Raw genomic sequence first — 19097 nt, forward strand, 5'->3', positions numbered from 1 at the left:
GCATGCAACCCTTTCTGTTGGACGCTTGTGAAATCTTGGGTGATGAAGGAAGTTAAGCTTTATTGTGAGCTTTATTATGTTAGTGTGTAATTCAGTCTAGAAGCAGTCTCTTCTAAACACCTTAAGGGTAGATGGGAATATGAATGTTAACATAATCGGTGTGATTTTACTATACTATTTAAAAAAAACAATTCATTTCACTGTGCAGCCTACTTTGAATGAAAATCTGCTATGCTTTCATTTCATATTACAACGTCTTAACATGGAAAATAATATTCCAGTATCCACTGTCCTGAGCTTGCGTTTCCCACCATGGTGAATGTTTGGTAATTAGTGCTAGTTGTCTTAAACAAACATTAAAAGTACAGATTTTACTGATTATTAATCATTGGAGTTAATGATTAGCATTTGGCACAGTCCTTATCCGCAAAATTTATCCTTCTTATGCGTAACCTTTTGTCCTTTGCCAACCTTTTTTTTTTTTTTGATCGCCATCCTCAAATAATAGCGAGCGGCAAAAATAATTTCCATCCTGGTGCCTGGGAGTCTACTGTCCAGTTTGCTGAGCGGAGGGGTGGGGTGGACAGTGAGGAGCTGGATTAGCCGACAGCACGAAAATGCAGAGACACCAGAGCAGCTCAGACAATAGCCTTTGACCGGTCTCTGCTATTTTAGGAGGCTTCCTCTGGCTGTAGCCTCGCCCCAAAAGTTCACCCACCCATCGCTATTCAGCGCCACTCGCTCTTTTATGGTCTTCTTAGCAGGAGTTTAATCTAGAGATGGGGTGAGTCATAGAGCGGGCAGGACCTCTTATGAGTCGAAATACTTTTCCCGGATGGCGTTTCTGTCTCCTGACATTCTGCCATGTGAACAATGGGATGAAGAATTGCCAGGACCCTTTTTGTTTTAATCAGGAGTAAAGTTAGATTACCTTTTACCATTATTTTACTCCAGTGCATTGGTCTTACAGCTCAGTAACTCACGTTATATGGGTTCGGGCTTTATACTAAACGTATAGATGTTGCATTGTTCCAGCTTTGACTTGCACTGCTTTTTAGTGCTTAAGATAAGAATTTCCAATTAAAGGCATGTGCAGTAGTATATACAAAGTCAGTGGCCTGCAATAGCCTCCACAATACAGGAAGCTGAGCCATCCGATGACAGGAAGCAGCCCTTGCAATGGAGACAGAAGTCTGAATGGGTGTCCTGCAGGTCAACCACTAACATGCATACTAACATACACACATGCACACACATGCACACGCAACCTCATTGAATAGACGGATAGAGTAGGCGTGAAGCTCTTTGAGACTGCAAAGAGGGTGATGACTCGCTGTGCCTTCTCCTTTCTCTCACGTTTGATCTTCCCTCTTTTTAAACCGACGCTCATTTCCATCACGGTGGAAACGCCAACTCAGCTTCTTCATTCTCAGATCACTCTGACCATGGACATGCCCTCCGCTGCAGGGTTACAGAGCACACGCGTCTGGGAAAGACCCCTTTGCATCCAGGCTGCGCATGACGGAAGGTTGGCGTTACCCTGCACAAACATAGTTTGGATCGGTCAGTCATCCAAATGTGTCCTCCCATATCCAAGCCATTAATAATCATGGGGACATTTCCCTTTAAATGGCTACATCTGTTTTTGAGCAAGATAGACCGACTACTTACATTCATTAGGATTCAGTAGCGCAGTCAACAACACTCCCTCAGATTCGTTTTGAAAACTGAGATGGAAGATGGAAGAACAGACCAAGACAGAATCTAAACCAGCGGTCGGGAACCTATGGCTCGCGAGCCATATATGGCTCTTCCGGTGACGGCATATGGCTCCCAGACAATTTTGAGTTAAAAAAAAAATCAGTTTGGAACTTATTTTAAAATACTTGTGATATTTCTTAATAATACTGTGTCATTTTAAAGTGAACAGAAATTAGTTTTGAAGATAAATTTCACGGGTCACGGGTCACCCGTGGGTCGGGTCGGGAACCAATGGCTCGCGAGCATGTCCGGGTCATTGTAAAGGTGAAGAAATCAATTTTTTTCAGATAGCCAACTAGTTTATCCGCTTCAACCCTTGTAACGGAAAAGATGGCGAAAAGAAAAAAAAGACGATGATTACCGTGCACTCCAGGCTGCGTGGACAGAGGAATCTGCATTTGTGGAGAGAGCAGGATCTGCGGTATGTCTAATATGCAATGATAAAATTGCATCGATGAAACGGTCAAATATAAAGCGGCACTTCGATACGCACCATGCTTCATTTGCACGGAAATCTCCAGCGGGGGACAGCAGGAAAAGGGCATGCGAGGAGCTACAGCGGAGAGTGCAGACGAGTCAGCAGCAACTACGTGTGTGGCCCAAGCAAGGTGACGGGAATTCCGCTAGCTTTGCGGGGGCTTTGGCAATAGTAAGGAATGGAAAGTCATTCACAGATGGCGAGTATGCCAAAACATTCATGCTTGATGTGGCCAATGAACTGTTTGATGACTTCCCAAATAAAGACAAGATAATCAAACGAATAAAAGACATGCCCCTGTCAGCAAGAACTGTGCACGATCGTAGCATCATGATGGCAAATCAAGTCGAGGAAACACAAATTAAGGACATAAACGCCGGGACATACTTTTCTCTCGCGTTAGATGAGTCAACAGACGTTAGCCATCTATCTCAGTGCAGTATCATTGCCAGGTATGCTGCAGGTGACACACTGCGTGAGGAAAGCTTGGCTGTTTTGCCAATGAAAGGGACAACAAGAGGAGAGGATTTATTCACGTCTTTCATGGAGTTTGCTAAAGAAAAAAAACTACCGATGGATAAACTTATTTCTGTCTGTACTGATGGTGCACCCTGTATGTTGGGGAAGAACAAAGGATTTGTAGCGCTTCTCCGTGAACATGAAAAGAGAGCCATCCTAAGTTTTCATTGCATCCTGCACCAGGAGGCGCTTTGCGCTCAGACGTGTGGCCAGGAGCTTGGCGAGGTGATGTCACTGGTCATTCGAGTGGTCAACTTTATTGTTGCCCGAGCTTTAAATGATCGCCAGTTTAAAGCTCTGTTAGAAGAAGTTGGGAATCATTATCCCGGTCTGCTTTTACACCGCAACGTGCGTTGGTTGTCAAGGGGGAAGGTGCTCAGCCGTTTTGCAGCTTGCCTGAGTGAAATCCGGACTTTTCTTGAAATGAAAGGCGTCAGGCATCCTGAGCTAGACAACACTGACTGGCTCCTGCAGTTTCACTATCTCGTGGACATAACTGGCCATCTGAACCAGCTCAATGTGAAAATGCAAGGTATTGGAAATACAATCTCATCCCTTCAACAAGCAGTGTTTGCATTTGAAAGCAAGCTGGAAGTCTTTCTCAGGGACATTGAAACAGGTCGTCTTCTGCACTTTGAAAGACTGCAACAATTTAGAGATGCATGCTTAGCAAGTGACTCCACTCAACATCTGGATCTCCAGCAGCTAGCTGGCTTTACGTCCAATCTCCTGCAGTCATTCAAAGCACGTTTTGGAGAATTCCGTGCGCGCACTGGTCTTTTCAAGTTCATCACTCATCCACATGAGTGTGCAGTGGACAAAATCGACCTGACATGCATCCCCGGGGTCTCTATCGGAGACTTTGAGCTGGAAGTTGCTGACCTGAAGGCATCAGACATGTGGATGAGTAAGTTCAAGTCACTTAATGGAGAGTTGGAAAGTCTTGCGCGACAGCGAGCAGAGCTGGCGAGGGAACACAAGTGGACGGAAATGAAAAATCTTCAACCTGAAGACCAGCTGATTCTTAAAACTTGGAACGAGCTTCCTGTGACATACCACACAATGCAGCGTGTGAGTATTGCCGTATTGACCATGTTTGGCTCTACATATGCATGTGAGCAGTCATTCTCGCATATGAGGAACATTAAGACCAACCTACGCTCACGTTTAACTGATGGAAGCCTCAACGCCTGCATGAAGCTCAGCCTCACCACGTATGAACCAGACTACAAGGCCATCAGCAAAACCATGCAGCACCAGAAGTCTCATTAAAAGTAAGACATATTTAATTCATTATACGTTAAAAATGCTATATGGCTCTCAATGAAATACATTTAGAAATATTTGGCTTTTATGGCTCTCCCAGTCAAAAAGGTTCCTGACCCCTGATCTAAACTTTCCAGAGGTGCATTACTAGAAAAGTACCTCAATTCAGGAAAAGTCCTGAACACTGACAGTGATAGTGGATCCTGTGTGGCAGATATTGCTTCATGTTGACTACTCTTGAACTTGTATAGAGATTATTCGGTGTGAAATTTGAGAGTAGTCATTAAAAAAAAGAAATACGTGAGGGGTGTCCGGATGACGTGATGGTCTATTCCGTAGCCGGCCAACATGGGGATCGCCAGTTCAAGTTCCCGTGTTACTGCCGGCTTGGTTGGACATCCCTACAGACACAATTGGTTGTGTCTGTGAGTGGGGAGCCGAATGTGGGAATGCGTTCTAGTAGCTGAACTAGCGCCTCCTCTGGTCAGTCGGGGCGCTTGTTCAGGGAGGAGGGGGAACTGGGGGGAATAGCGTGATCCTCCCACGTGCTACGTCCCCATGGTGAAACTCCTCACTGTCAGGTGAAAAGAAGCAGCTGGCGACTCCACATGTATCGGAGGAGGCATGTGGTAGTCTGCAGCCCTCCCCGGATCTCGGCAGAGGGGGTGAAGCAGCAACCGGGACGGCTTAGAAGAGTGTGGTAATTGGCTGGATACAGTTGAGGAGAAAAGGGGTGGGGGGGGTGGAATCCAGAAAAAAAAAAGAAATAGACGTGACTCTGTAGACAATCAAGATAGTATTTACTGTGAATATATCAATACCATCACCACGTACACTACCGTTCAAAAGTTTGGGATCACCCAAACAATTTCGTGTTTTCCATGCAAAGTCACATTTATTCACCACCATATGTTGTGAAATGAATAGAAAATAGAGTCAAGACATTGACAAGGTTAGAAATAATGATTTTTATTTGAAATAAGATTTTTTTTACATCAAACTTTGCTTTCGTTAAAGAATCCTCCATTTGCAGCAATTACAGCATTGCAGACCTTTGGCATTCTAGCTGTTAATTTGTTGAGGTAATCTGGAGAAATTGCACCCCACGCTTCCAGAAGCAGCTCCCACAAGTTGGATTGGTTGGATGGGCACTTCTTTGAGCAGATTGAGTTTCTGGAGCATCACATTTGTGGGGTCAATTAAACGCTCAAAATGGCCAGAAAAAGAGAACTTTCATCTGAAACTCGACAGTCTATTCTTGTTCTTAGAAATGAAGGCTATTCCATGCGAGAAATTGCTAAGAAATTGAAGATGTCCTACACCGGTGTGTACTACTCCCTTCAGAGGACAGCACAAACAGGCTCTAACAGGTACTATTTAATGAAGATGCCAGTTGGGGACCTGTGAGGCGTCTGTTTCTCAAACTAGAGACTCTAATGTACTTATCTTCTTGCTCAGTTGTGCAACGCGGCCTCCCACTTCTTTTTCTACTCTTGTTAGAGCCGCTTTGTGCTGTCCTCTGAAGGGAGTAGTACACACCGGTGTAGGAAATCTTCAATTTCTTAGCAATTTCTCGCATGGAATAGCCTTCATTTCTAAGAACAAGAATAGACTGTCGAGTTTCAGATGAAAGTTCTCTTTTTCTGGCCATTTTGAGCGTTTAATTGACCCCACAAATGTGATGCTCCAGAAACTCAATCTGCTCAAAGAAGTGCCCATCCAACCAATCCAACTTGTGGGAGCTGCTTCTGGAAGCGTGGGGTGCAATTTCTCCAGATTACCTCAACAAATTAACAGCTAGAATGCCAAAGGTCTGCAATGCTGTAATTGCTGCAAATGGAGGATTCTTTGACGAAAGCAAAGTTTGATGTAAAAAAAATCTTATTTCAAATACAAATCATTATTTCTAACCTTGTCAATGTCTTGACTCTATTTTCTATTCATTTCACAACATATGGTGGTGAATAAGTGTGACTTTTCATGGAAAACACAAAATTGTTTGGGTGATCCCAAACTTTTGAACGGTAGTGTAGTTTTTAGCCTCGGTGAACTACTTTGTACTAGCAAATCAGGTGCTAACTTCAATGAATAACCTGTAGTTGATAATTAAGTTTCAGAGCTGACCTCAAAGTGTTCTAACTTGAAATCCCGTCAGCAAATTGAATCAAAAGGAAGAGACCCCCAAAGGATTCAACATGCCAGGGCACTTTTCTTCCAAATGTTGCCTGTCCGGTTTCCAGTTCTCCCTCAGTCCCACCACTGCAACAACCCCTTATCTGTAGTTTAGGAAGGTGTAAATGACCAAGTGTGTGTCCTCCGATACTTGTAAAGTTACAACGGGAAGTTCTCCCCCTGCCAGCTTTAGGTTTCTCCGACATCTATAATGGTGCGTGCTCCATCACCTCTCACCACTCGCCGCAAAAGGAAAGACCAAAACGTCATTAAGGACACCCCGCTCATGTTCTGTTCTCGCTCCTTCCATCTAACAAACCTTACCGGAGCATGAAACCACACACCACTTCCACAGGCAGTCAGGTTGCTGCACAGCTGATGAGCTGGTACACCCATATGCACCTTACATTGTTGTATTATCCTGTACGGTATATAGACAGTTTTTTGGGCGGGGGGATGGTGTGTCCTTTCTGTTAAGGCAGAGCGAGCCAGAACACAATAATTTCATTGTGTTCTACACATGACCATAAAGTTGAACTTGACCTTGATCTGATGTGATGTATTAGTCTGCTGTGATATCTGAGCGTCCCAGGCCTGTCTTTGAGGGTTATACTCCATTTTTGCACACATACATATTATATGCACAGACCTTCAGAACCGTTCGCATTCAGACCACTCTGCAGACCTATCCATGACACGCACATGCACTACAGTAACCTGGGCGCTGGGCTCATTCAGCTGCAATGTGAATGAGGGGCGTACACACACACACCGTTTCCTCCAGTCTGTTTACACATTGGCTCCGTGTCGACCTGGACCTGACACTTCCTCCCCTCATGCTCCCTTCCCCGTAACCAAAACACTTAACCTCGCCCTCCCACTTTCTCTCTCTCTCTCCCTTTCACAATTATTGACAAGTAGCGGTGATGACGTCACTCCTAGTATTTGTGTAAGGGGCCCTCGAGTAACGGTGTGTTGCCGTAAACCCACATGGCCACATCACTGCCACTGCAAAGGCAGTCCTCACGTGCAGCTATACCATGTTACAAACATACACAAACCAGTGCACACAATGAACACGATGCAATCCTGGTAACTTTTGCATTAACCGCCCCCCACAGTTAGATGTCAACACATGTGACCGTGGAGCCGGTCCACTTTCTAAATGTTGAAAGGTGAATCAAATATTACCCAAGAGTCATTCCCCACCCTACTGTTAAGCCATCTGCAAAAGCAATAGTATAAAATAGGAAGACACAGGATGACAAACAGACCCACATTTTTATTGCGCAATCAACCAATCGCAGGATCCGAAAGTGGATGTTGCCCCGTTCAACCAAATATGGTTCAGCTTTGGGCTGTTCTGACCAATGGCAGCTAATGCAAACAGAGGGCAATTGCGTGCGTCCCCAGTGTGACTAACAACGTTGTGTTATCGATGTGATGGTTGACATGCTCTGGAAAATACTGTACAAAGTCAAGGGGTTGGATGGATGTTGTGATAGGAGCAGAAAACACTCCTGTCAATGAGGCAGATTTACTCAGCAGACGAACGTTTCAGTGTTTACTTCTCACGTCATAAAAAAACCCCATAATATCCTATTAATGCTCACATAATAAGTAGTCATCAGTAAAACTCTTGTCAGTTTGTGTTACTGATAGCCCCAAATACGGAGAAGATTATGTTGCTTTATCCAAATCATTGTTTAAAACCGGCAACTCCGACAACCGTGGTAGCCTTGGCTGGGCACTCAGACATGCTTTGGGCGAGGCTGAGATGAGTCCACAGCGTCCTAAAGAGGACCAAACAAATTATTCTGCCCCATCCTACTACCTCATCCAATGACAGATGTGTCTGTCTTTCTCTCTGCCTCTGCGTCTTTATCCTGCTCTTTTCCTCTCACTCCCTCGTATTCTCACACACAAACACACACACACACAAACAGAAACACACACACATACACACGTCCCACCACCATGCATACCAGCAGCCAAATGAGAGCTGAAACAGTCTGACACAGAGAGCTTTGTTCATCTTGACCTTCCACAGACGTGATTCATACAGAATGACCATGAAAACCATGTCGGCTGGCATCTACGCCCAAACCGGTTGCTCAGAGTAACGTGGAAATTGAGGACCCGTGCAGGTAACACTGAGCGTTACTGATGGCTTTCTTCGGTGGATGCGAGTCATTTTGTGGGCAAACCAAATGACTCTGTTTAAGCAAATGATACCCCCACAACACACTGTGTAAATATGCGAATGTTGTAGCACGGTGGCCCAGTGGTTAGCACTGTTGCCTCACAACAACAAGGTCCTGGGTTTGAACCCCAGGCCGTCCCAGGTCCTTTCTTCTTTTTTCCCCCCTTTTTCTCTCCAGTTGTACCCGTCCAATTACCCCACTTTTCCGAGCTGTCCCATTTGCTGCTCTACCCCCTCTGCCGATCCAGGGAGGGCTGCAGACTACCTACCACATGCCTCCTCTGATGCATGTGGAGTTGCCAGCCGCTTCTTTTCACCTGACAAGAGTATCACCAGGGGGACATAGTGCATGGGAGGATCATGCTATTCCCCCCAGTTCCCACTCCCTCATGAACAGGTGCCCGACCAACCAAAGGTGCTAGTGCAGCGACCAGGACACATACCCACATCCGGCTTCCTGACCGCAGACACGGCCATTTGAGTCTGTAGGACACCTGACCAAGCTGGAGGTAACATGGGGATTCGAACCAGCAATCCCCATGTTGGTAGGCAACGGAATTTCTGTGTGGAGTTTGCATGTTCTCCCCGTGTCTGTGTGGGTTTCCTCCGGGTGCTTCGGTTTCTTCCCACCATCAGAAAGACACGCATGCTAGGGTAATACTCCTGCCTGTGCCACTGAGCAAGGCAATGGAAAGAAGAACTGGAGTTGGTCCCTGGGTGCTGCAGCTGCCCACTGCTCCTATACAATAGGATGATGGGTTAAATGCAGAGAACACATTCATTGTAAGAATACAATTCGTTGTAAGAATGCAATGACAAAATAAAATGGCTTTCTTTCTTTATTCTTCTAATCCTCTTTAACCCCTACTCAAAGAGCTTTGCCTGTGAAATTAAATCAGCTATTTAATCAGTTTTGGGGCAGATCAACTGCAATGGGTCCACAGGAGATTAGACTTAAAAATAAATATTTCAGCTGTGAAAAGCGCTTTGTTAGCTTGCTGTCTGCATGAAAGTCTAAAAATGTTTGTGAGCGCATCTGAAAAATTATGCTGTTGTAAGACGTCTTTTTTTTTTTACTGATACTGGTAAGAAAATAAGCAAAATATCTATTTTCCATACCCCCACCACAATTCTCTTAGCCTTTCCCTAGTATTCTCTCAGTTGGTATTGCCCGTGCGGTTTCATTCAAGGTAGGGTTTCACAGAAACACCAACAGAGATGTAAGGCGTGTTTTGTTACCTTTAACATGCCAAAAAAAATCAATATTTTGATAAAAGTCCCAAGTGTTTCTGATGGGCTTTTGGTGGTTACCTAAGATATGATTCAGGGGAGCTAATTTAGCTCTTTTGAACCGGCATCTATTTTACAATGTCAATTTCAAGTATCCAATCAGGGTGTAATGTAAATAATTTGTAAAATTAGCAACCTACTTCCCAGTGCGAAGTGAAGACAATGATCCCCTATCGCTCTGTTCATGACAGTCACACAACAGTTGTGTTTTGCATCTAGGACACTGCGTCCTTGTTTTCAAAAACCGCTCATCGTTCCCCTCTCGTCTTTCTTGACTCTTAATCCTGCTTGAATATAGCCTAAACCTTCGCCGCTCTCTTACTTCCTCTGTCAGTGTCTGCCTTCCTCTTCCTCTCTGCATGTCCCCATCTGGCTCTGCTGTATCCTGAGCACAGAGCATCCCAGTGGGCCGATAGATGAGCCGGCCTAAGGGGGTTGCGGGGCCTTGCTGTGCATCTAAATGCCACTCTTTCTTTTTCTGTCTCTCTTGGATCGCGTGTCCTTGCCTATCCGCCCATCTCTTTCTCTCTTCCTCCCAGAGTTGGTTTCAGTGGTACGACTGACAGCACCCCCAAGACAAGGACACCGCTTCCTTTTCAAACCCTCTTTAGACAAAGGGTTATGCAATGCACACACATGCACACGCAACACACACACACGCACATGCATGCAATGCACATGCATGCACACACACACTTGCGTGCAATGCACACGCATGCTCACACAGCACATGCACATGCGTGCAATGCACAAACATGCACATACAACACATGCACATGTGTGCAATGCACAAGCATGCACACACAGCACACACACATGCATGCAATACACACACATACACAACACACGCGAGTGCAATGCACACACAACACATGCACATGCGTGCATGCACACACAACACACACATGCACGCAATGCACACACACTTAATTGCTTTATGTCAAATCATCTGATCAGGTTGCGCAGGAGAAAGCAAGTTGTGCATTAACTGGGTGGGAAAAAAGAGAAGAAATAACAATGAAATCTAAACCAAAGTACTTTTAGTGGGCAAAGTGCATTTATTGTAAGACTAACCAGAAACTTCGTTTGCTGCGAGGTAAATTAAGAACTCCTAACGATATTACTGTTGTTCATCATTTATAAATGTTATTAGAAGGAAACAATCACAATTTTCAACATGTTCTGTATTTACTGTTTATGTTATAGGCCTCCATTAAAAGCCGGGATGCTGAGCAGACTTCTGTGTCTCTGAAACGCTGCCAGAATTGTGTCACTGGCAGACCGTCCATGAGTCACTATCTTCCTTGGCATTCGCTGCAACGACTTTAGTTGGAGTTGGTTTTCACCTTTTCATCCACAACGTAGCCTAGTGTAAAACTATGACCCCAGTGTAGTGTACACATTTACAAACTATCTGCCGGTGACATCACTGGTGGGTAGTTTCATCAGCAGCTAAACCGGAATATAAGGTGAATATCGAATGATGTGCAGTCTCAATGTCCCTCAGCAGGGCATTCATTATTCATCCTATATTCAAGTTTAACAGCTAATTACGACTCATCACTGTGACACAAAAGGTTCAAGGCACTAGTGCGTTTAGCATCATGTGATTTGCAAATTCACCCAGTTTTATCAATTTTATACAGTATTATGAAACAGATTATATCTAACAACAAATTATAATTACAAGGAAGGAAACTAGAGATATAAAAAAAACCTTTTTACTCGGTTTTTACCGCTCATCATGGTTCAACTACGTCTCCTTTATTCATGTATTGCTCATTATTTCTGTGAAATTAACGACCTGTAATATAAAGTGTTACCATTAATTGGACTATCAGTTTAAATTAGTTATGCCCCTTCCACATGTGGAGGGGCTTGCCCGGGCAGAAATGTTTAACATAAAAGGAAATAAGCACTTTGATCGACTCTGTCCTCACACTCCAGCCGGCTCACAAAGGACGAGATCAGTTTGATTGTCTACCCACACAGCTGTTACGCTCACAACAGCATGCACTTCATTAGCCAAATTGAACCAAGTAACTTTATTGTTCCCAGGGGGTATTCAAGTGTGCTTTACAGAGTGTGCGTCTGTGTGTTTGCTTGTGTACTTCATAGTACAAGGCCAGGGTTGAATAATCCCCGGAAAGTTCTCCTTTCTCTTTGCACCGGGTCAGGAAACACACCAAGACAAGACCCTATTGTCACTATAGGTCTTAGTAGTCTGACAGAGTATGTGTGTGTGTGTGGGTGTGTGTGGGTGTGTGCTGTACTTGTGCATCTATGGAAAAACAATGCCACCACGCAAAATAATAGAATAATACAGTCAAACCCTAGGAGGCCAAATGTACCGTGATGCCGTGGACCTTATTTGAACTGTTCCTGAGTCTACATTAAAAGTACATGACTCAAAATGAGTCATGGGTGAATGAATAGGTGGAAGATGAGGGGATGATGGATTGGTGGATGGATAAATGGGGAAATGGAAGAATGGGCAACCTTTGATCTGGCTGGATCTGCAGAGGCTTGTACCTCCCAATTACACCATGCAGGGTGAATTACGTAGCAAATGTCAGTGGGGTGCTTGTGAATTAAGACGGTGGTTGGACATCCATCGTACTGTATCTCCCTTCGACCAAAACGAGGGCCCTATTAGGAAAAAAGACGCATCAGTCGCAAAGATCGATATTGCCATCGGGAGCCGGCGTCAGGGGTCAGACTGCTGAGGGAAGCTAATGTAAACAGAGAGCGGTTACATGCTGCGTTATTGTCATGTGGCTGGTAAGGGTCAGTCACCTGTTGGTCTTTGTGTCTGGCTGAGTGCATGTTTGATCTGCGTGGGCGTGCTCCAAACGTGTCTCCTGCTGACCAATAAGGAGACAGGAAAGGGAGCAAGCCCCCGCAAAAGATAAGACCATCAAAAAATATTATCTGGCAGAGGAAAAAAACAAGGGATACACACAAAAGTGACAGTTTTCAAGGAGGAGGTAGGGTGACCGTGCAAGACATCTGTTATCCATACATAGTGAGAGAGAGAGAGACAGAGAGAGAGAGATTAGATAGAGGGAGGAAGGGGATAGATCGATAGATAGATAGATAGATAGATAGATAGATAGATAGATAGATAGATAGATAGATAGATAGATAGATAGATAGATAGAGGGGGACAATAGATAGTGAAAGGGGGAGATAGAGGGGGAGAGCTGGATAGAGAGGGGGAGCTAGATAGATAGATAGATAGATAGATAGATAGAGGGGGAGAGAGGGAGCTATAGATGGATAGATAGATAGCGCTATAGAGGGAGGGGGGATAGATAGATAGAGGGGGAGGGGGAGAGGGAGAGATAGATAGAGGGGGAGAGATAGATAGATATAGTTTTGTTGAAAATTATCTTAAAACCAAGTGCAGGGCATCAAGTAGAAGGAGATTTTCTTTCCCATCATAGACATCAACTGGTTATGGGTATTAATCACTGGACTAAAAAGGTCTCTTGAGAATGAGAGAAAGAATGATAGCACACTGAGAGAGGACAAGATAAGTTGGGGAAATCTGATTTTCAAGAGTGGAAGGAGATAGGAGGCTAGCTCATCTGAGAACTCTGGGCCTGAGGACAGTCAGATAGACCAACCTGAGAGATGAATAGACAGAGAAATCAGAGTTAGGCGAGGGGGGTACTGAACTGTGGATTAAATCCAGTGTTTGTTTGCTTGTTTTTTTTATTTAAATCCCACATTTTCTCTTCATCTATTCTCATTCTGTCACGGTGACATATTCCTCCCCTTATACTCACAATCACATACACAAACCTCACAGCCTCCATCATCCTCATGTTGTCAGCCCCATTTCTTACACACACACACACACACACACACACACACACACACACACACACACACACACTACACACAATCACAGTGCTTCCCTACAGCTCCTCCTCCTCCCTCCAACATCACCTTCTTTTTCACAACCTCCCTCTTTTTCACAAAGTAGGTGTCACATAAAGAGCGAGAGGACTCAGAAAAGGCTTTGACTGTAAATGGGTTATGTGCATATGGCAGTTGGAAAGTGGGGAGAGAGAGCGAGAGAGAGGACGCTATCTCGGGGAAAAAATACACATGTATGGAGATTAGGCTTTGTACGTTTTGTGTATCTTTTTGTGTGCATCTCTCTCTTTATCACCACCACCTTTATGCATGTGTCATACTTTGATTTGTATTTGTGAGTGTGTGTGCGCACGCATGTGCATGTGTGTGTTTGTTTATGTAGGCAAGCAAATACTTACTTACCTGGACAAAGGCCCAAGGAATCAGAGGCCAAACTGTGCCATCTGGTCTCACAGCCTGGAAGTGACCAGTCAGCATTGAGTACACACACACACACACACATCCACCCACTTATTGAGAGACGGGCTCGGGGGTTTGTGCAATCTCAGTGGAGTCTTGATGGCCTTTGTGAAATAGGAGCAATGCTGGAGGCGACGGGCACAGTGCATCATTCTACCATGACAGCCACTTTGAGACATTTTCACACCATTATTCCTCCATTCAGAGACGATATGGTGTCATGTCAGATTCTGTTGTTTCCCTCCGCCTAGAAAACAAGTATTAAGGATTTTGGAGCTTGTTCCAGTAAGATTCTGATGTTATGAAGTGTATTTCCAAAGAGCAGGTTGTAGAGATTTCATACGGCGATGGAGTCAAGGTTTGCATTAAGCACATACCATGCTGTGGGTTGCAGTAGAACAACCCACCTCAAGGCTTTTTAAATCCGTTACAATCTCGTGAAATCTTGGAACAAATTCCTTCGGTATAGCATCCTGTTTCCAGGAATCCAGGCCAATAGCCATGAAAAACAGGGCAATGTTTTTCACATTCGAAAATGAGTGTAAACAACATGCCCCGCATGATCCTTCTCTCACTTGGGTCACCTTGCAAGGTTAATAGATGCATGCCATGCAACTGAGAGAAAAGTGCAAGACTTCTTTTTTTTTAATCAGAATTTTATTATATGTGATGAGACAGCACCTCGGTGCTCTTATTTACCTTTCATCTAATCACATTTGTTTGTACTTTAATGAATGTTTCAAGGTCTGCGTTGCAGCACTCATTCAAACATGTATATGAGAGAGACAGACAGACAGACAGACAGACAGACAGATATCTACCCACACACTACATGTGAATGTACTATTGAGTAGCACTGGTCGGATGATAAAGACCTATTTTATTTGAACTGAAATGACGCAGGACTGTGCAGATAAGGATAATGTGAGACATTCATCATCACATTCAATACCAAACATGAGTTATCTGGGGCACCGAAAAGCATCTCTCTCTCTCTCTCTCTCTCTCTCTCTCTCTCTCTCTCTCTCTCTCTCTCTCTCTCTCTCTCTCTCTCTCTGTGTGAAATAAAGACACCAACGCAGTGAGTACCTGAAGCCTGGCCTACATATAATCGACAGGTTATTCAGCAGTCTGTTCTCCGATGTCAGAGCGCTGAAAACACACTGAGCCAGAAACATTAACACCAGGTTCATGCTCCCCTTGTTTACCCCGTGACTCATATGAACAACCCCATATACACAACACATGCATTGTATGCCATCTGTGTCTGCTCTGAATTATGCCACGGCAAACCCCTCTAGCATTTAAGAGGGTGCATGATTGTCAAGAAAGCCTTCGCGTAACCATTCTGAGCTGACCTGATTCTCAATAGTATTTCTTCTGCGCCCTGTGACCCTAGCTTTTTTTTCCTGTTGCCGTGTCCTACTTTAAAGCTAGCATCACTTACACTTGACAATACGTCTTATAAAATGTGTTCCTCTCACACGCACTCACTTGGTAATTTCTCACGCATGGAAAGCAGTAGCCTATATTTGTTTAAGTTCAAGTCTACCACGCAGTGTCTGAAATCATTCACTACTCCCTGCTCACCGTCTATGGCGTCCTCTGTAGAGGACTACACAGTGAGCTCATTGGCAACAAAACAAAACTTTCAGGCACCGCTCGGGTCATTTTCTCTGCGCCGTTAATTACGTCATTGCTCTCGCAAACCGTGCCAGATCAATGTCGGCCGGTGGACCATCCATAGTAAATACCGGCATGCATTTGTGTGATAAATACATATTATACTGAGTGTATTTTCCCAAATTAATAAATACAATGTGGCCGTTTGTGTTGTGATGCGCTGCTGTGCTCAAATTAAACGTGTTATTTTCGCATCACAACTCATGCATTTGTCTAGTGCCTGTCGTCGTAAATAAGCTTCTTAATAATACTCTTTATAAAACAGCTTTCAGAGCTCTGCGGAAATGCCACCCAATAACAATTATTCGTCTTTCTGCTCGCTCCTCTCGTCCGTCAACCATTTTTCTTTCGATTGTACGCTACTTTTCACGATGCATTGTGAGGGACCTTGAGAACATTATATAGGGTGATACACAATTGAGGGTAGATTCACCAGGGGCTGCTGCTCCTTTACGGCAGACGTTCAGAGTGCTGACGTAGCACTGCTTAGAGTTTCCGGGGTGGAGCCATGTTTGCAGCAGCCTAGCGGTTAGCTGGTTGCCATGAGAGATTGTTTTGTGTGGCGAGTAAACGGAATTGACTCGACTCGATCTCTCCGTCTCCTCATTCCTGCACTTCCACAGTATAATAATTCTCACTATACATTCGGACAGTACTACAAAATGGCGAACTCACTAAATAGTGAATAGTGTGAGTGATTTCGGATACAGCGCTAGTTTATTCCCCCCACACGTCTGTAGTCCAATCCAGCTGCCGTAAAACGTGTTTCTATTTGGGTCGGTTGCGATAGTACACAAGTGTAGGCTGTTGCTATGGTTACGTTTCAACAGAGCACGTCTGTCTGAAAGGAGTTCACCGAGGGAGACCTTTTGCCGCGACATGGACAAGTTGACGAAAAGTAACGAGCCAAACTAATATCAATGACTGGTCATAGTTATATTCATTGATAATTGAACATTCAATTTTACGCAGTGACTGCTGCTTGTGAAGTTTGTTGGGAGGGAAGAGGATATGCTCACCGCTTTTGCAACGCTAACTACGCCATCACCCACCTCCCTCGCCGGTGAGAAATCTCACGCCAAGCCAACCCCGGAAGTAGGCAGTCCGGTAACTCTTAATTACAGGTATTCATGCTCGTCCCTTAAAAAAATATGTAAGAAACTAGGGCCTGCAAGTAATGTGAACTTTGTAATTGCATGAAATTTTAAACAAGATAAAAATAAGCCAAACCAAATACATCTCCATCCTAATACTGCATGGGTGCACAGCATAGGTGGTTTATAATAATGTGGGTACATGTGGATCACAGCGGGTGATAGGTGCATCTGATGGGGTACATACGTTAATGTTCTTGCTCTACACTAAAAAAAAATGCAACAGTCAGTAGAGTGCTTAGTTACACAGCCACAGTGGCCCCTAGAGGTTGACAACTGTATCTAGTCATACACACACACACACAGCTGGAGTTTTGGTTTGTCTTTAGTCTTGTGTTTGTTTAACCTGCTTAAACTGGGTATTTTCACAGGACTACGCTTTATCTTGGGGCTTATCTTACACAAGACCCAATACACTAGGAAAGAAGGACGGGAAAATTCTCTCAACCAAACTCCCATGCAAAGACTGAAGAGAGGGTAACTGGTGGTGGGGGCAAGGGAAAGAGAAAAGAATAGAGTAAGAAAGTGAAGGGGGCGGGTGAGAAACAGCTAGCCCCCTGTTTGTAAAGCATTAAATTCGGTGGAGGAAAATGAGCAGAATAAATGCACTAGGACAATGCTGACTAAACCTGAATGACAGCAGTAACTGGATCAAATACAGGGTGAGTAATGGTCAATAGTGACCTTGTAAAGGACGACCTACTAATCATCAGTGGTTTCCCCCCTCGTCTCCGCTGTTCTGTTTTCTTATGAGAAAATGCTTACCTATACTAGGATATTGATTTTCGTCTGAAATGTTGATGATAAACACTGACAATTCAAGAAGTGGGACACGACATGAGCCAACCTCACAGATTATGGAATCTGAGCTGTTAGGAAAGATGATGTATACAGGTCAAATCAGGATTGGGTCAATGTTCTTGTTTAGCTTGAGCTGTTTTTCTCTCTCTGACACACACAATTACCTATATTTTTTTATTTTAACACAAAAAGATAACATTGTGCTCAATACTTTTCATTTTTGGCTGAAAACAAAGCCCCTGTGACCATAAAACTACCCTTCATATACACACCGCTGAGAAGTCTGTAGGAGGCCTATCACATCCCCTGCAGTCCAGCGAAATCAGAGCCTTCATGGATACTACGAGGTGAGATACCCCAGTATCCTCACCGTGCGGGGGGACATATTTTTATTATTCTCGTAGGCTGTGCCCGATAAGCAAGGTTAAAGTTATATGCTTAGCTTGGCCGGTGCCACTGGCCGTTGCCCCACAGTCACATACTGTGTGGTGGGGTTCGAGACCTGGCTTTGCTGAGCCTTCTTCCTCTCTGAACGAGATATTCACAAAAAAACGAGATAAAAGATAAATGGAGAATGTGTACAAGGAAGTTGAGGAGAAGGAGAAATTGCTGACTTGCTTTGTTCCCAATCTGTCATTTAAGAATACGTGTGTGTGTGTGTTACAGTGTGACAGGACACGTTTCAGACCTTGTAACCCGAGTTTTGGGTGGCATCCATTTCATCACACGCTATCCTCCGGAGAGGCTTTCCAATGTGTGTGTGTGTGTGTGTGTGTGTGTGTGTGTGTGTGTGTGTGTGTGTGTGTGTGTGTGTGAGTGAGGGAGAGTTCAGTAACACAGGGTGGCATAGCACAATACCCCCTCCGCTAGCCAAAACAAAGAGGGTGGGACGCATATAGAGGCGGCAGTGGCTGGACGTGCAGAGAGGGAGCCACGCACAAATGGGCTGTGTGGTAAATATCACATACACCTCACCAGGGGAGACGTGACTGAACACACACCGTATTGCCCATTCTCTGAGTAGGGTGCTCCCCACATGCACCCACTTTCAATCAAGCAGCACAGCCTGCATGCATGCGACTGAACACTACACTGTCATGCGCACACACGCGCGCACACACACACACCCACACAAACTCAACATGTCTGATATGTCTTTCATTTGAGTCTAATCACACACTGCGTTAACTCATGATCACTTGATTGGAAAGGAGGGGAGAAATGTTCAGCAGGGAGAGGGAGTTTCAGTACTGCGAGAGGAATACTACGATACGATTTAGGAGGAATGCTGCATGAGTTCTGACTCATTATAGTTACACTGATCCTGAAAAATAGAAAAAAAAAACATATTACTAGCAGTTTGTCAATCTGTCTTGCCTTATTATTAGTATTATTTTCTTATTATTTATTGTAATACATCAGTAAA

The sequence above is a fragment of the Lampris incognitus genome, chromosome 15, assembly GCF_029633865.1.
Source record: "Lampris incognitus isolate fLamInc1 chromosome 15, fLamInc1.hap2, whole genome shotgun sequence".
Lineage (NCBI taxonomy): Eukaryota > Metazoa > Chordata > Actinopteri > Lampriformes > Lampridae > Lampris > Lampris incognitus.